This window comes from Thalia democratica, chromosome 7 (genome assembly GCF_965202585.1).
Source record: "Thalia democratica chromosome 7, ktThaDemo2.hap1.1, whole genome shotgun sequence".
Lineage (NCBI taxonomy): Eukaryota > Metazoa > Chordata > Thaliacea > Salpida > Salpidae > Thalia > Thalia democratica.
The window spans coordinates 6957721-6972164 of NC_139171.1; positions in this window are offsets into that span (position 1 = coordinate 6957721).

Sequence of the window (14444 nt, forward strand, 5' to 3'; positions counted from 1 at the left end):
AAACCTAATGCTTGCGTGTATCATAGGTACTGACTAGAATTTTTTTGTAATATTCTATAAATTAATAAATTTTATTTAAAAGTATACGAGACACGAACACAAAATGTTATTAAACGTTTTTTAAAGCTTTAAGTTAGTTTTGTATTAATGTGAAATTTATAGTATTTTTTAATAAAATTTGTTTAAAAACTAGTTTATATAACATATATTAATCTTTCATTGATAGGACTTTAAATTTAAGACGCACTATATTAGACGATTCTCTTTACAGATATCACCTTTTATTCTCTACTACAATAACATTTTTTTAACGTAAATACTCAATACGTTTTAGATATTTTACACCAAATAAATTTATTTATACAAATATTGATTTATAAGCTTGATGATTTTAAATAATACACATAACTTTTCAAAAACCGATAGATTATAAATATTTGATGTTTTAATATGATGTGCTGAGAATTTTTATATGTCATACTATAGGTGTAAAAACTGATCTAAGTCTTGTAGAAGTATATTAATGAAAGGAATTTTGCACGCCAGGTCTCGCATCAATTACTTTAAGTGTTTTTTTATGGTTTAACAAATAATCAATATAACAAATTGTTATCCTTATATTTGTTTAGCTTTTAGAAAATGGTACACAATTAAGATAAGTAAACGCACAAACAATAAAAATTGTCGGTTTTTCTAAAGGCTAAATATGGTGGACATTACCAATTCTCTATTCTATATTCTAGTTCAAAAATTTTCTAGTTTTGTAATGTTTTTTATCTTTTTATTAGTATGAGACAAAATATTTTCAAGTGTCAAAATATTATTAATTCAATATTAAAGTAATGATGTAGGTTTTTATTTTTTCATATTTAAAAAGGCAAACCTTAATCAAATCTAAGTTATCTAAAGAAAAAAAAAGCAATGTAATTTTTTGTTGTTATAATTTCAGTTGTTATTTATTGGGAAAAAAAAATCATTAAGATTATAAATTAAAATCTCGTTAGCAAAATGTTTTATGTTATAAAAGCTACAAAGAAATGCCGTATTTAACAAAATATTAGAATCATAAATAAATTTGCTTACAAACACGTTTAAATTATATCTGAGCTTAGAAATTAATTAAAATTTCGGTTTTTATAAATACATGCCAAAAATTTTTATAGTTTCCAAAAATCTTATTGAATTTAAAATACTTACAATAATTTTTTTTTAAGATATAAGGTTTAAAAAACATTAAATAAAAATAAACCTTTTTTTTATTTGTGATGTATACATGCCCTAATAATTTTTAAATCTTGTAATTAAACTTCATTGAAAAAGTTTATTTATACATCAAAAAGGAAAGAAATTTTTTTTAATTAAAAAATTTAAAATAAGGGAAAACTATAAAGTATGTCGGATTATTAAGCTGGAATTAGAAAAAGATTTTAGATAAAAAAAATTATATTTAAAAAAAAATCTAGTTCTTAATCCAGTCGAATATAATACTTATCACGTATTTACTATTAAAAATTATATTGTTTAAAATAAATTATATATATTTTATAAGAGTTTAGAAAAACAGTCGTACAAAAATACTCATGTTTTATTAAATCTTTGGTCTTACTAAGATGTTTTGTTAATAAAAAATAACAATATTTATCGCAAATTAAGATTATTAAAATTAAAAAGCAACAACACTGCTGTTTAGTTGTGTTAATTTGTTTAGATTTGGAAGTCAATAAAAAACAATTATCTTAGACTAAAATCTTAGACTAAAACTAAATCTATCAGTTGTCTACACATATGTAATTTTATGTACCTTAAAATAATTATTCTAATTAACTTATATATGCTAGTTTTATCTTTAAAAAAGGGAGAACACCATTTATAACCCGCAATCATTTTAAAACCAAACAATTTTACCCCGATAGTTTCTAACCTGATCACTTCTAACCATGAACCAAAATAATTCGCGATTATTTTTAAAAATGCATGCTTCAATATTGTTCTAAGATATTTTGGTTTTATAACACCATTTGTGAAATATAAACCAAACTAATACGTTGTGTGTTTTAAAGCTTTGCTGTAAGCTAATTTCGAAAGGTGTTTTTTTATTCGCAATCGTTTTGCGTTTAAAGTAAGAAATGTGTTTTTTTGTTAAGATTTCGCGATCGGGCCTAACATTTATAGCTTCGTCGTTGTTTGGTATCGCTGATGTTTAGAGATAAAAGCAACTTTCGTGATTTTGTCGCTCTGTCGGTCGAAGTAATGTTGGAAGAAGTGTTTGTAGTCGCTGCTGTGCTTTCTGTCGTAGACGAAGATAATCTCCTTCGTTTTCCGGTTTGACGGAAGGCATATCTGAACCGGCAATTGGCTCTAGTCGTTCTGGTGCTGGCTGTGGTTGTGCTGACCGTTGGGACTGCCAGTTTTGGTGCTGGCTGAGATGGCTCAGATCGTTGGCGCTGGTAGCATAGGTACTGGCTTCGGTGGCGCTGACCGTTGACTCGGGCATTGTTGATTTTGGCTGCAATTGCGCTGACCGTTGCGATTGCCCGTTGTGGATCTGTTTGGTATGGCTCTTATCTTTGGCTCTGGTCGATGACTCTGGCCTTGGCGATTCTGGCCGTGGTTGCTCAGAACGTTGGTTCTTAGAAGATATTATCGTTGCATTGCGTGATGCTGTACTTGTGACGTCATAATTCGGTATGGCGACAGCGCGATTGCGTTTTGATTCTATAGCAGCTTCCTGTGATTGTGTTCGACTAATTTGGTTGTTAATTTGCGTAATTTGGTTGCTAATTCGCTTAATTCTTGCAAAGATTGGCTAGCAACTGCTCTGCGTTTTAGTTCAGCAAATTCGGCTTCTAATTTGCGGATTTCTTGCTTAAGTTTCTCACTATTTCTCGTAAATAAGCTACGTAAGAATAACTTTATTTCTAACAAAAGATTTCTATGTTCAGTTGTATTTGAATCAAAAAAATTAAACAACTCATCAGGAGGTAAAACATTGGACCATAAGATAAATTTTATTCTTTCGCAGTTGTCAAGTTCGTCGACACGGTTGTACCTACAAAAGTTTTCAAATATCTTAATTATCGTCTCAACATCATGTATTTCATGGACTACGCCTAATAAAGAGAGATATTTCGTAAAATTCTCATTAATGTTAAGGTGCTTAAAGGTTTCTCTTAATACAACTTGGTACCGTTCGTTACTAAAACCTTGGTATTCGAACCATACATTTTTATTAAACTGCCTTTTCTCAAATCTATCGCGCCTACTTTGTCTTTAGTTAATTTCTGCTCTTAACAAATCAATTTCAACGTTAAAATCTATAATTTCGTTACAGGCTGTTATAATATCTTTGAGGATTTCGCGAGCTTCATTGATTAGTTCGATGCTCCTATCATTAGGACAATCGTAAAGAAAGTGGTCTTTTTAGAACAACGGTAGGTTTGTTAAGCGGTTAGCTACGCACCCTTCCCATAAAATAAGTTGGCAGAGGTCATTATCTAGGCATGACATTAACCAATGCAAATGGGTTCTTTGTAAGCGGTTAGTCAGAATGTGATTGTACATAACGTTTGAATATCTGTAGGGTACTGGTTTGGATGGATCATACGAGGAAAACTCTGCTATTAATGTTTTATATTTGTCTTCCTTAAATTTCTCCCAGTACCTATAAAGTTGGCAGCTCTTAGGCCTAAAATAAAGCATATCCATGATTCTAGTACATTTTGTTTAAAGTCTTAATAAAGTTTTAAACTAATTTTGGGTCACTACTACAAAAAGTAGAAAATAAAAAGAAGAAGTTACGGACTGAAATAAGGTGCGTGTTATACAACTAGGGGTCACCATTTAACAATCGACCGAATGGTGTTAATACTTATTTTTACGCGCAATGCTGGTTATTATCTGACTTCTAGCGCGTTATAAGTAGTATCGGTGATGTTATTTAAATGTTTAGATATGACTTAGCTAAGTTGTTTAGCTAAGTCGACTTAATGAATTGCGAACTAAACTTAGACTATCTTTTAAGCTTAGTTTAATTAAATAGTTAGATTGTTAGAATGCTTAAGTAATTGTATATAAAGAAATCGAGTCTAGAAACACAAACTGTATTAAAAATTAAAATGAATATAAACTGCAATGACATGATAACAAAATATACAGATAAGCTACTCCAATTCACAAGTTAATATATAAAACAGTCGCCTTCGTACAAGAAGTACGAGACGAACACAATCTTTAATACTTTATATTAAGTTGTTTTGTTAATACAAGATCAAAACTAGACTGCCCAAGAAACTCGCGTTTTACTCAACTTAAGCATATTTTGAAAGATAAGGAAGAAAAAACAGCGCAAGTTGTTACAAAATAACTATTCTGATTAACTTTTTTATGCTAATTTTATCTTTAAAAAAGGAAGCTTACCATTTATAACCCGCATTCATGTCTAAACCAAACAATTTTATCCCGATCGTTTCTAACCCGATCACTTCTAACCAAGTTATAAATTACTCAATCGTTTCTACCCGACCACTTCATACCAGATCATAACTAACTTAATCACTTCTAATCCGATTATATCTAACTTGATCACTTCTAACCCCATCATTTTTAACCCAATTATTTCTAATTCGATCACTTCTAACCCGATTCATTTTTAATTCGATTTGTTTAAATGCGATCTAGCCCGATTATTTCACAACCGATCTTTTGTAGACCAATCACTTATAACCCGTTTCTCTTAATTTCGACCTAGCTCGATAATTTCTAAACCTATAATATGTAACTCAATTAGTAATAGTTTGTTTTTTTTTAAAAGTTTTTTGTCAAGACTTAATTTAAAAACAAGAAAACTTTACAAAGTTGTTTTTTCATTAAATTATAAGTTTATTTTGTCTCAAACCAAACAAATTGTTTAATTAGTCATACTGAAAATGTACTTTTAAACAATACCTTATTTCTAGTGGTTATAATTTCAAAAAATTGTTTTTATTTTGATTTTTTATTTATATAAATCTGCTTAAGTAGAACTTCTTTTGACTTTAAAAGATCAACTAAATAAAAGTTAAACTAAATCAAGATGATGTTTAAGACATTTTTTTTACTTAGAAATTTTAACAAACAACTTTCTTTTGTTTTAAAAGTAACTTTTTTACAGAACCAAGTAGCTAAATGATTAATTTAAAATGATATATGTTTTATTTGATTAGGATCTCTTTGGTTAATGCTAGGGTCCAGCCCTTAGAAAAAGTCAGACATTTTGGATTCTTTTAGTATGCGCAGCGTGTCTAAAAATATTAATAAATTTTTTTATTGTTTTTTTTTTCAATATTTTTCGATTTAATTTTTTTTTTTAATAAAATTTGGCCAGCTTTTAATATTGTGATCGAAACAATATAAAGTTTGTTAAACACGAACATAGAAAAGAGCTGTCTCAATTCTTTTACTTAAAAAATAAAAAAAAAACGGATTCAGAGATTTCTCGTTTTAATTAAAAATTTTCAATTATGTGAAAAACATTTGCTTTGAGAGAAATATTACGGTTAGTAATTTAAAATTAAAACAAACTTGTATTTTGGTAAGAGTATTGTTTACAATAGAAATACTTAAATAACATTATTACTATAGCAATAGTTCTATTGTTAAACTCATTTACTTAGTGTGTAAGAACTTTTTTAACTTTACCCACAAACGATTCATTCATTACTTTGTACTTTAGCCCGCTAGGTTAAGTTCACAACAACGATTTCTAGCAACTATTCCTGCCTGATGAGTCCTGATTACGACGAAACCAATCGTAGGATTGTCACGGATGTTGTTGTTGATTTGCGGTAAAGTTCATGAATTACTTTTGATGGCGCGATACATCTCAACTTTGTTCATGATGACCGTAATAAATACTGGTAAAAACTGATCAAACGAGTGCAGACTATAATCTAACAATAAGCTGAAAATGTCTGAGACGTTGGGCTGTGATTGGTTTAGCTGTGTCAATTTTTTCAACTTAATCCACAAATTGTCGCTTCAGTACTTTGCCCACTTGGTTAAGATTACAACAGAGTTTCTTGCGACTATTCCTGCCTAATGAGTCCTAATTAGGACGAAACTGATCGTAGGATTGTCTTTAATGTTGTTGTTGTTGGTCTTGCGGTAAAGTTCATTATTTATTATTGATGGCGCGAAACATCTCAACTATGCTGATTATGGCTGTTATAAATACTGGCTTTGTGTATAAAAAAGTGCGATAATTTTATAATTTTTAATAAACATGCATTTCAAAAAAACTAGTACGAATTTTTGTTAGTTAGTTTGCAATAAAATTTTAAATAGTTATTTATTTTAATAAAATAGTCTTTACAAAGTCTCAATATTTACGTTGAACTTTAATTTCATATTTTATGCTGCATCTTATTTTTATAAAAACACTTGTAAGTAGTATAATAATATTTTTTTCATACTAATTCTTATTATTTTTTTCATTGATAAGTGCACTTACTTAAATCCTTTAGTTATAAAAACAAACAGTTATATGATACTTTTATTGATTTTAAACTTCAATTGAAATACAAAAACTTATAAAATACTGTTTCTATACACTTTAACTAATTTGTTTAGATTTAAAGGTTCTTCTTTTAAAACATTTATGGTAATAAACACAGATAAAAAAAGAACTTACATTAAAAATATAGCTTACTAACTATTTTTCTATATCAACATAAAACTTTAAACCTACAAATTATTTTTGAAGAAATAATTACGTTAACTTCATTTTAACAAAACAAAAGAAAATTATCTGTTTATTGTTGTTACATTTTAGAAGTATTGCTTATTTGAAATTTTTGGATATATATTAGTTTTCGTTAGTTATGAAGGTTCACTATTAAAAAACGGATAAATTTTTTTTATATATATTAAAGATTTAATAAGTTAAACTTATATGAATTTATTTTAAAAACTACTCTAATTTTTTAGATTACTTATTGAAAAAAAATGATTTTTTTTTGTAAATTTTTTTTTTGTATTAAAAATTTTTCAAAAATTTAATAAACAATATTATGTATATAAGAAAATTTGTGTAACGCACACCAGTGTAAGAAAATTTGTTAAATTACAAACACTTAAAATAAACCAAAACTTTTATATGCTTTTAATTTATACCATATCAGCATACAACTATACACGGTTCTACTTTAATTGTTTTTAAAAAACTACATGATTATGCAATGATATTTTTTAATATAAAAAGAGCTTGTGATATTTAATATATTAAGCAATTACCTCTCACTTTTGTTTTCATTGATGAATAGCGCATTTAATACTATATGTATATACAGCAAGATGTTGCTCTTATAATTTTTGTAGAGATTTAAAACATGGTGAACTGGTACAATGAAACATAATATTTAGTAAGATGATTTTATTAATAAATAGTAATTGTAGATATTTGTTTAACATTATAGTAAGAAAAACAGAAATTTTAGAATTCTTAAAAGTAAGCTCCAGTAAAACGATGTTTTGTTATTGTATTGTATACGTAGAGATTCGTCGACTAACTTTTTGTAACGCTTGTAAAAAATGCAAAAAACAATTGTTAATATTTATATGAAATAAGGTAAAAATTTAATATAATAGACGATAAAAATATGAATATTTTTTAAAATGTAAATTTTCATTATTATTCATCATAAGTTTACTTTTAGAATCTTTTTAGTTTAGGTATAAAAAGCTGTTTTTGTTTTTATTTTTAAGTTGTTCAAAACTTTTCACTTCAAAAAAACTGTAGAAGTAGTATTATAAAGTAATTTTTTTTTTGTTTATACACAAACTTTTATAAAATTTTTTTGAGTTTTATCTACACAAAACTATCAAAAAATACAATATTTGGACATTTGAAACTTTACTTTATTTTGATGTTTTGCAAGTGCTTGAAAATTATATAAATTATAATGAGAAAACTTATTTTTTTTAACGATGTTCTGTCTACAAATTTATATTAAAATAACTTTTTTACACTCAATCATCTAAACAAAAACACTAGTAACTTTGGCCCAAGTTTTCAACATTTAACTTAACTATTTTAAATACTAAGATATCTTACTTTTCATTAAAGAAGTTTTTTGTTTTATAAAACATTTCATTTTAACAATTAAGTTTTGTGCTACTTATTTTAATTTAAACAATAATCACAATTATTGAGTACATTTTAACCAAACATTTTTTATTAGCATTTTATAAAAAAAAATAGAACCTAAGCTGTGATTTGTATTGATTTTTGTATTCTAGTTGAAATTAAGAAGTTTAATTTTTTAGAACATTTTTCTATGTACAATATAAAAATATGTACTTAAACATTAGTTGAACATTTAATAAGTGAAAAACTTAAAATCAATAACATTCATCATAATTTTTAAATTAGTATAGTTAGCAGTAAATATTAACAATTTGAAGTAAGTTTTAAATAACATTGAGAAAATATTTTTTATTTTAAATTGACATTATTCAGTATTCAGATCTCATAAACTTTTGTTTACTTAAAACTTATCTATTTTAGTTAAAATGTTATGCTTTAGTGATTGTTAAGTAATTATTTCATAGAACTTTAGCTATTGCGCCTACAACCGCTAGATTTACAACACACTTTTGGCAACTAGTGTAAAATTCATATGTCTCAAAATCTGTCCTTAGTCATCATAAAAATTATAAAATTCTTATAAGATTAAAGAAATTTAGAAACTGATAATTTCAAAAAACTTTAAAATCATAAGCTATCTTAAGGTAATAAAAGATCATAATCATCCTGGGTTTATGGTAACATAGTAAGATATGTAGCTCAACATTCAACCCTTAAAACTTAAGCAAATTTCAGTGCAACCATTCACCAGCCTTTGGTAAAGTGCATATGAGAAATCAAGTGCTGCTGATTGACAGGTGTAAATTTATGGAGAAATATCCACTTGTTTCCACTCGCTTGGCAACAATGTTAATTAAAATGCATTAGTCCAAAATAGTTTATATGTAGCGTTAAAAAATTATGTATAAATGTATAAACTATCTATTAACTGTTTCTGACCAGGTTGCAGCAATTTAAAATTCAAATTAGTACTGCTGGCATTTGAAACTTGAATGTCTTTATAGTGCAATCAAGCGGAACTTATAACGGGTTTGGAAAAACTCAACATTTGAAGTTATAAATAACTTGTTTGGCTACTTACTACAAAGTTTAATATGTAAAATAATTTAAATGAAGTTTTTTAAGAGAATCTTTGTATTTCATTTTTGTGTTAGGTATGATAACAGTTAAATAGTTATAAGCTATTTTATTTAAATAAATAACCCCCATAAAAATAATTGAAATTTAGCTTTATACTTAAATACCTGACTGCTTTTTTTTGTTAAAATTAAATAAATCTGTATACTTGTACTTTAAAATGTTGTTGTACTTACTGTGTTCTAGAATTTTATAAGAATGAACAGTTAATGAAAACTATTATCAGTTTTTGAGCTAAATTTGTTAGTTTAGGCTGTAATGATTTTAGTAAAAAAATGTATGACAATAAATAAAAAAAAACTATTAGTTTTTGTTTAAATAATTACAAAAGTTTTTTTATATTTACTTAAAAATATATAAGTTTTGTCAATTTAAGGGCTGCAACAAGGTCAGGAAAAGTCAAAAAAACAGGAAAAGTTAAGAAAAACTATAAAAATTGACAAAAGTCAGGAACTAATGAGTGTTGGTTTTCAAAAAAAAATCAGGAAATGTCAGGAAATTAAATAAAATTAAACAATAAAATTAGTATTTGTCAGTTTGAATTTACAAAACTCCATATTTTCTTAAGTCTTTAAATTGTAAATATCAATTGAAATTTATTATGTCAGACTAAAACTGCAAGATTTTCCTTAAATAATAAAATGTTACTTAACTTCTAATGCCTTCATCAGGTATAAATTAATAAAATATCTATTAACGGTTGCCACTTTACCTAAAAACCATGAAAAACATTGAATTTTGAACAATTTCACCATGTTCAGTAGTAATATTTTGTTTTGACAAAAAATATCCTTCATGAAAGTAAAATGTTTTGTCATCATTAGAATTTTCTTTATCAAAAATCCATATTTAAACTTGACTTTAAATTAAAATATTTACTATTAACAACCTGAAGAAAATTTTTAAAGCTTGAAGAAAGTTTTGAAAAAACAAGTGGCAACCCTTTCCTTTAAAAAACTGCAAAATATATCTATTAATGTATTAAACAACTACCCTACTTAGATAGGTAATTTTGTATGCTTTTTAGTATTGATGATTTTTAGCAAGGACCCTTCCATAGTGAAACTGTGATATATATACAAAAATTTATCTTACATAACTTTAGTATCAAAGTGTTTTTGTTTAAGTAAACCATTAAAATCAATAAAATAAAGCACTAAGTTTAGTATTTTATGTAACAGGTTTATGTGTATACTATAACTATTTATGTTATTTAAAATTGTTTATACTTCAATAATAAATTGTAAGAGAGCTATATTCCATGACAATTTAATTTATTTGTAATTTTTATAGAATGACTTGAGTTTTTTAATTAAGTAATTGTAGATTTCTTTGTTACAAAATTTATACTAAAAGATAAGGGGAAATATTTTATAGAACATGTATATAGTTTACTTATTTCGTACTTTTTACACTTACTTAAGTATATTCATATCTAATTAATTTTAAATTTAAGGATTTTATATTAAATTGTTTATGTAGTATTGAAAACTAAGTAAATAATTTATTTAAGTATTAAAATTTTTAGATAAGTAATTTTTAGGTTATTTTACGACTTTTATGCTAAGTTTGACTATATTTTCCTGGTAGAGCTGTTTATTGAAAATACATTAATAGTACACAGATAACTCAAGTGTCAAAAATAAGATTTAAAGGTTAAGATACTATTAAGTTTTTTTATAATGTATTTTAAGATAAGTTTAAATTAAGAGTTAAAACAGGCAGGAAAATTTTAGTAAAAAGTCTGGATTAAGTCATGAGAGTCAGGAAATTTTTCTCAACTTGATATGTGGTAACCCTTGAACTTGTTTTTTATAAGCAACTAAATGTATAAAAAATTAGGTAAATATCATTGAACAATTTTGTAATTAGATTGCAGGTTTTAGTTTTAAACCATTTCATTATTATTATTTTAAATTATTTAGTTATGTTAGCAATTTAGTTGACATATTAATTTAGTTAATTAAGAGTGTCTGTTTATTATTAGCAGTGTTGCCATAAAGCCTGTAATCCTTGAAAAACCTGGATTCTAGAAATTGGCAAAAAACCTAGAAAAATCTATAATTTGAGAAACTTGAAAAATAACCTGGATAAGCCTGGTTTTTTAAACATCTATTTACATATAAAATAAAAAAATAATTTGACACAAAAACTCTGTTATTAGAAAAATGTTTACTTCTTTTTTTTCATAAAAAACACATTTAGAGCAGTAGTAGTTTAAACCTACTGAAATTTCTTTAAAGTTTCTTTTACTTAGAAACTGACTTTTTAAAAGATTTCTTAAACTTTTAACACCTTAATTTAGAAATTTTAGTTAGCTTTAGATCTAAACTAAACCATTCATACCACTCTTAAAAAATAATTTCAATTTGATATTCTGGTTCTTATAGAATTACTTAAAGTGATTTGTATATAAAAGTTGTTTAAATTTCTATCAAGGTTATTATAAAAGCAAATTCTAACTTTTTTTTTGCCTTAAGTTTTGAAAATAACTTAACTGGGGTTTGGGTTTAAAGCTTTAAAAAGTCAATCTTAGTTTTTAGAAAATAATAAATATTCTATAACATAACTTTTGATAAAAGTTAAAAAATAACCTTAGCAACATTGACTTAAGCTTTTTTATTATTTTAAAATATTTTTAGTAATTACTTATATATAGTTAAAATTATAATATATTTACTTTCCGTTTTAAACGATTTTAACTTATAGTTATTATCTTGTGCTGATAATAAGAAAAACTTCAAATAATATAATACAAGTGTATAAAACTATATTTAAGTCTAATGTATGATTATTTTGTTTTTAGAAATTTAAATAAAAAAAATCTGTGCTTTTGTCTAATTCAGGATATTCCAGGCATAATTTCAAAAGGTCCAAATTAAAGAAATTAAAAAATCTATGGCCCCCTTAAACTCATGGCCCCTATGTGGCTACTTTACTGCTTAGACTCCGCATTGGCCCGTTGCTGCTTATAGTCCCGAAGTATGCTTATTAGCCAACTTTGGAGAACCGTGGTCTATATTGACTTTTGTACAATTTACTTTAATTTAAAAAGTGTTATACGTTTTTTATTTTTAGTATTCTATATGTTACATATAAGTTTATAATATATTGTAAATATATTATTATTAAAAAACCATTTTATAAAGAAATATTTTTCTTAAGTTCTAAATTTTTATAAGCAGAAAAACTTTAAATTTGAAGTTAATCTCAACAAAATAGAACTTTTAATTTTAATTAGTTTTCACCATAAAGTTTAAAAGCATGTTTTAACTTGTCATATTTATTTTAAATTTTATAAAAGTATCATTAAAAATAGTAAGTATAACTAGAACAAAAAAATACTTTTTTTTGGTTAGTAAAGTTACAAGTAAACTTAAAACATTTCTCAATTTTCTCCGCATTTCACCATGAATTAAGTTATTTTTATAGTAAGTCTGACTAGTCTTGTTTGTTATGTTACTACTAATACTTGTAATTCAATTTATATTATATACAAGTCCTAGTTTTCAAAACAATATGCAAATCAAAGTTTTAGGCCATTTCGTATGTACAGGCTAGCCAATAGATTTAAGAACTTTTTAAAACTTTTGAAATTACACATTTTTTGTCATTTTAAATTTTAAGTCAAGTTAGATACTGTGTTAAGTATTATACTAACATTTAAAAAAGCTATTTTAAACGTGTTTATTATTAAAAAAAATTTGATGATGACAAATATATGATAGATTTTTTGTGTCAAGTCGAAATTTTACTACTTGGTATGTAATACAATTTAAAATTTTAATTTAGTGATTTTTGTTAAAATTTTCTCAAGTTCAAGATTATTTTGCCTGAATTAACAAATTACAGGTTTTTACAGGATTCAAGGTATAGTCGCCACTCTGTAAATATTATATTTAGTTAGGGGTTGATTAGTGTATTTGTTAGTGGTATTTATTGTTGATCATACAATTTTATGTTAGTTTGAGCTTGTCTCACAGATCTTTTTATTCAATGCTTTAGTTCTGATAAAATTTCACTAGTGTTTTCTTTGAGTACACTCCAAGATATTTTTCTCAAACTTTTATATAAACACCAATTGCCAAAATTTTAGTGTTGTGTGAATCTAGTGGTAGTGGCTGCTGTATTTTTGTATGTAAATCGCTAAACTGCGACTCGAACTCAAGCATGACACTTTAACTTGTTTATTCAATTATTTAAGATTGTTTTTACATAAGTTTTTTCTTTGGTTCATTTTAAGTAAACTTAACTGAAGCATCAGCGTTATTTTTTTAGAGTCAAACCTTAGAATGGGTAGGTGTCAAATTTGCATTTAGGGACACTTTTGCATTAAAACACGTTCACACGAAGAGTCACTTTTGAAACAAGTAAATTTTTGCACTGTAACACTTTTAAACAGTGTCAGTTTTGCACGAGATGAAAAAGTTTTTAATTTATCTTTTTTTTTTTTTTTGTTTTTAGTTAAATTCTTACTGTCACTGATACCCCTAACCTTTTCTGGCGGTCAACAACTTTTTTTATAATAATTTTTAATTTTATGATTTTTTAAAATTTATATAGCTCATTTTTTTATTTTTACTTTCACTAGACCCTAACTTTTACCATCAGTATGTATTTGTTTTTTCGTAATTTTATTAAATAACTCTTCATTATTTTATTTTTGTTATCTTATTTTTAATAATAATTTTTATAAGTAGTTTTTCTTTTATTATTTACTATGACTGTTACCTCTGAGACTAACATTACCCTCAACTACCCTTAACGTTTAAATTTTACTTATAAAAGTTATTATTTAGCTTCACAACATCACCTAAAAAATCTTGCACACTTTTGAAAGATTAAATAAGCTACGGCTTCCTCAGGCTTAATTTCTTAAAAACATACCTTTAAAATCGTGTATAATCTTTTTGGTCAATTTGCATCATCAGTTCCAGAATATCTAGTGTAAGTTTTATACTGTTGCTTTGTGGCTACCCCTTTTGCAACTATGGCCCTCTAAATTTCTTAAATAACATTGACCTTACGAAAATCTTGTTATACAGTTGAATTTTTTATCGTTAACTTTTTATATAGTGAAACAATCTTAATTAAATTCTACTTAATAATTTTTTTTTTTAAGATTTTTGAAAAAGTTTAATCTTTTAAAATGCCAAAAAAACTGAATAGAAATATTCATAAACCA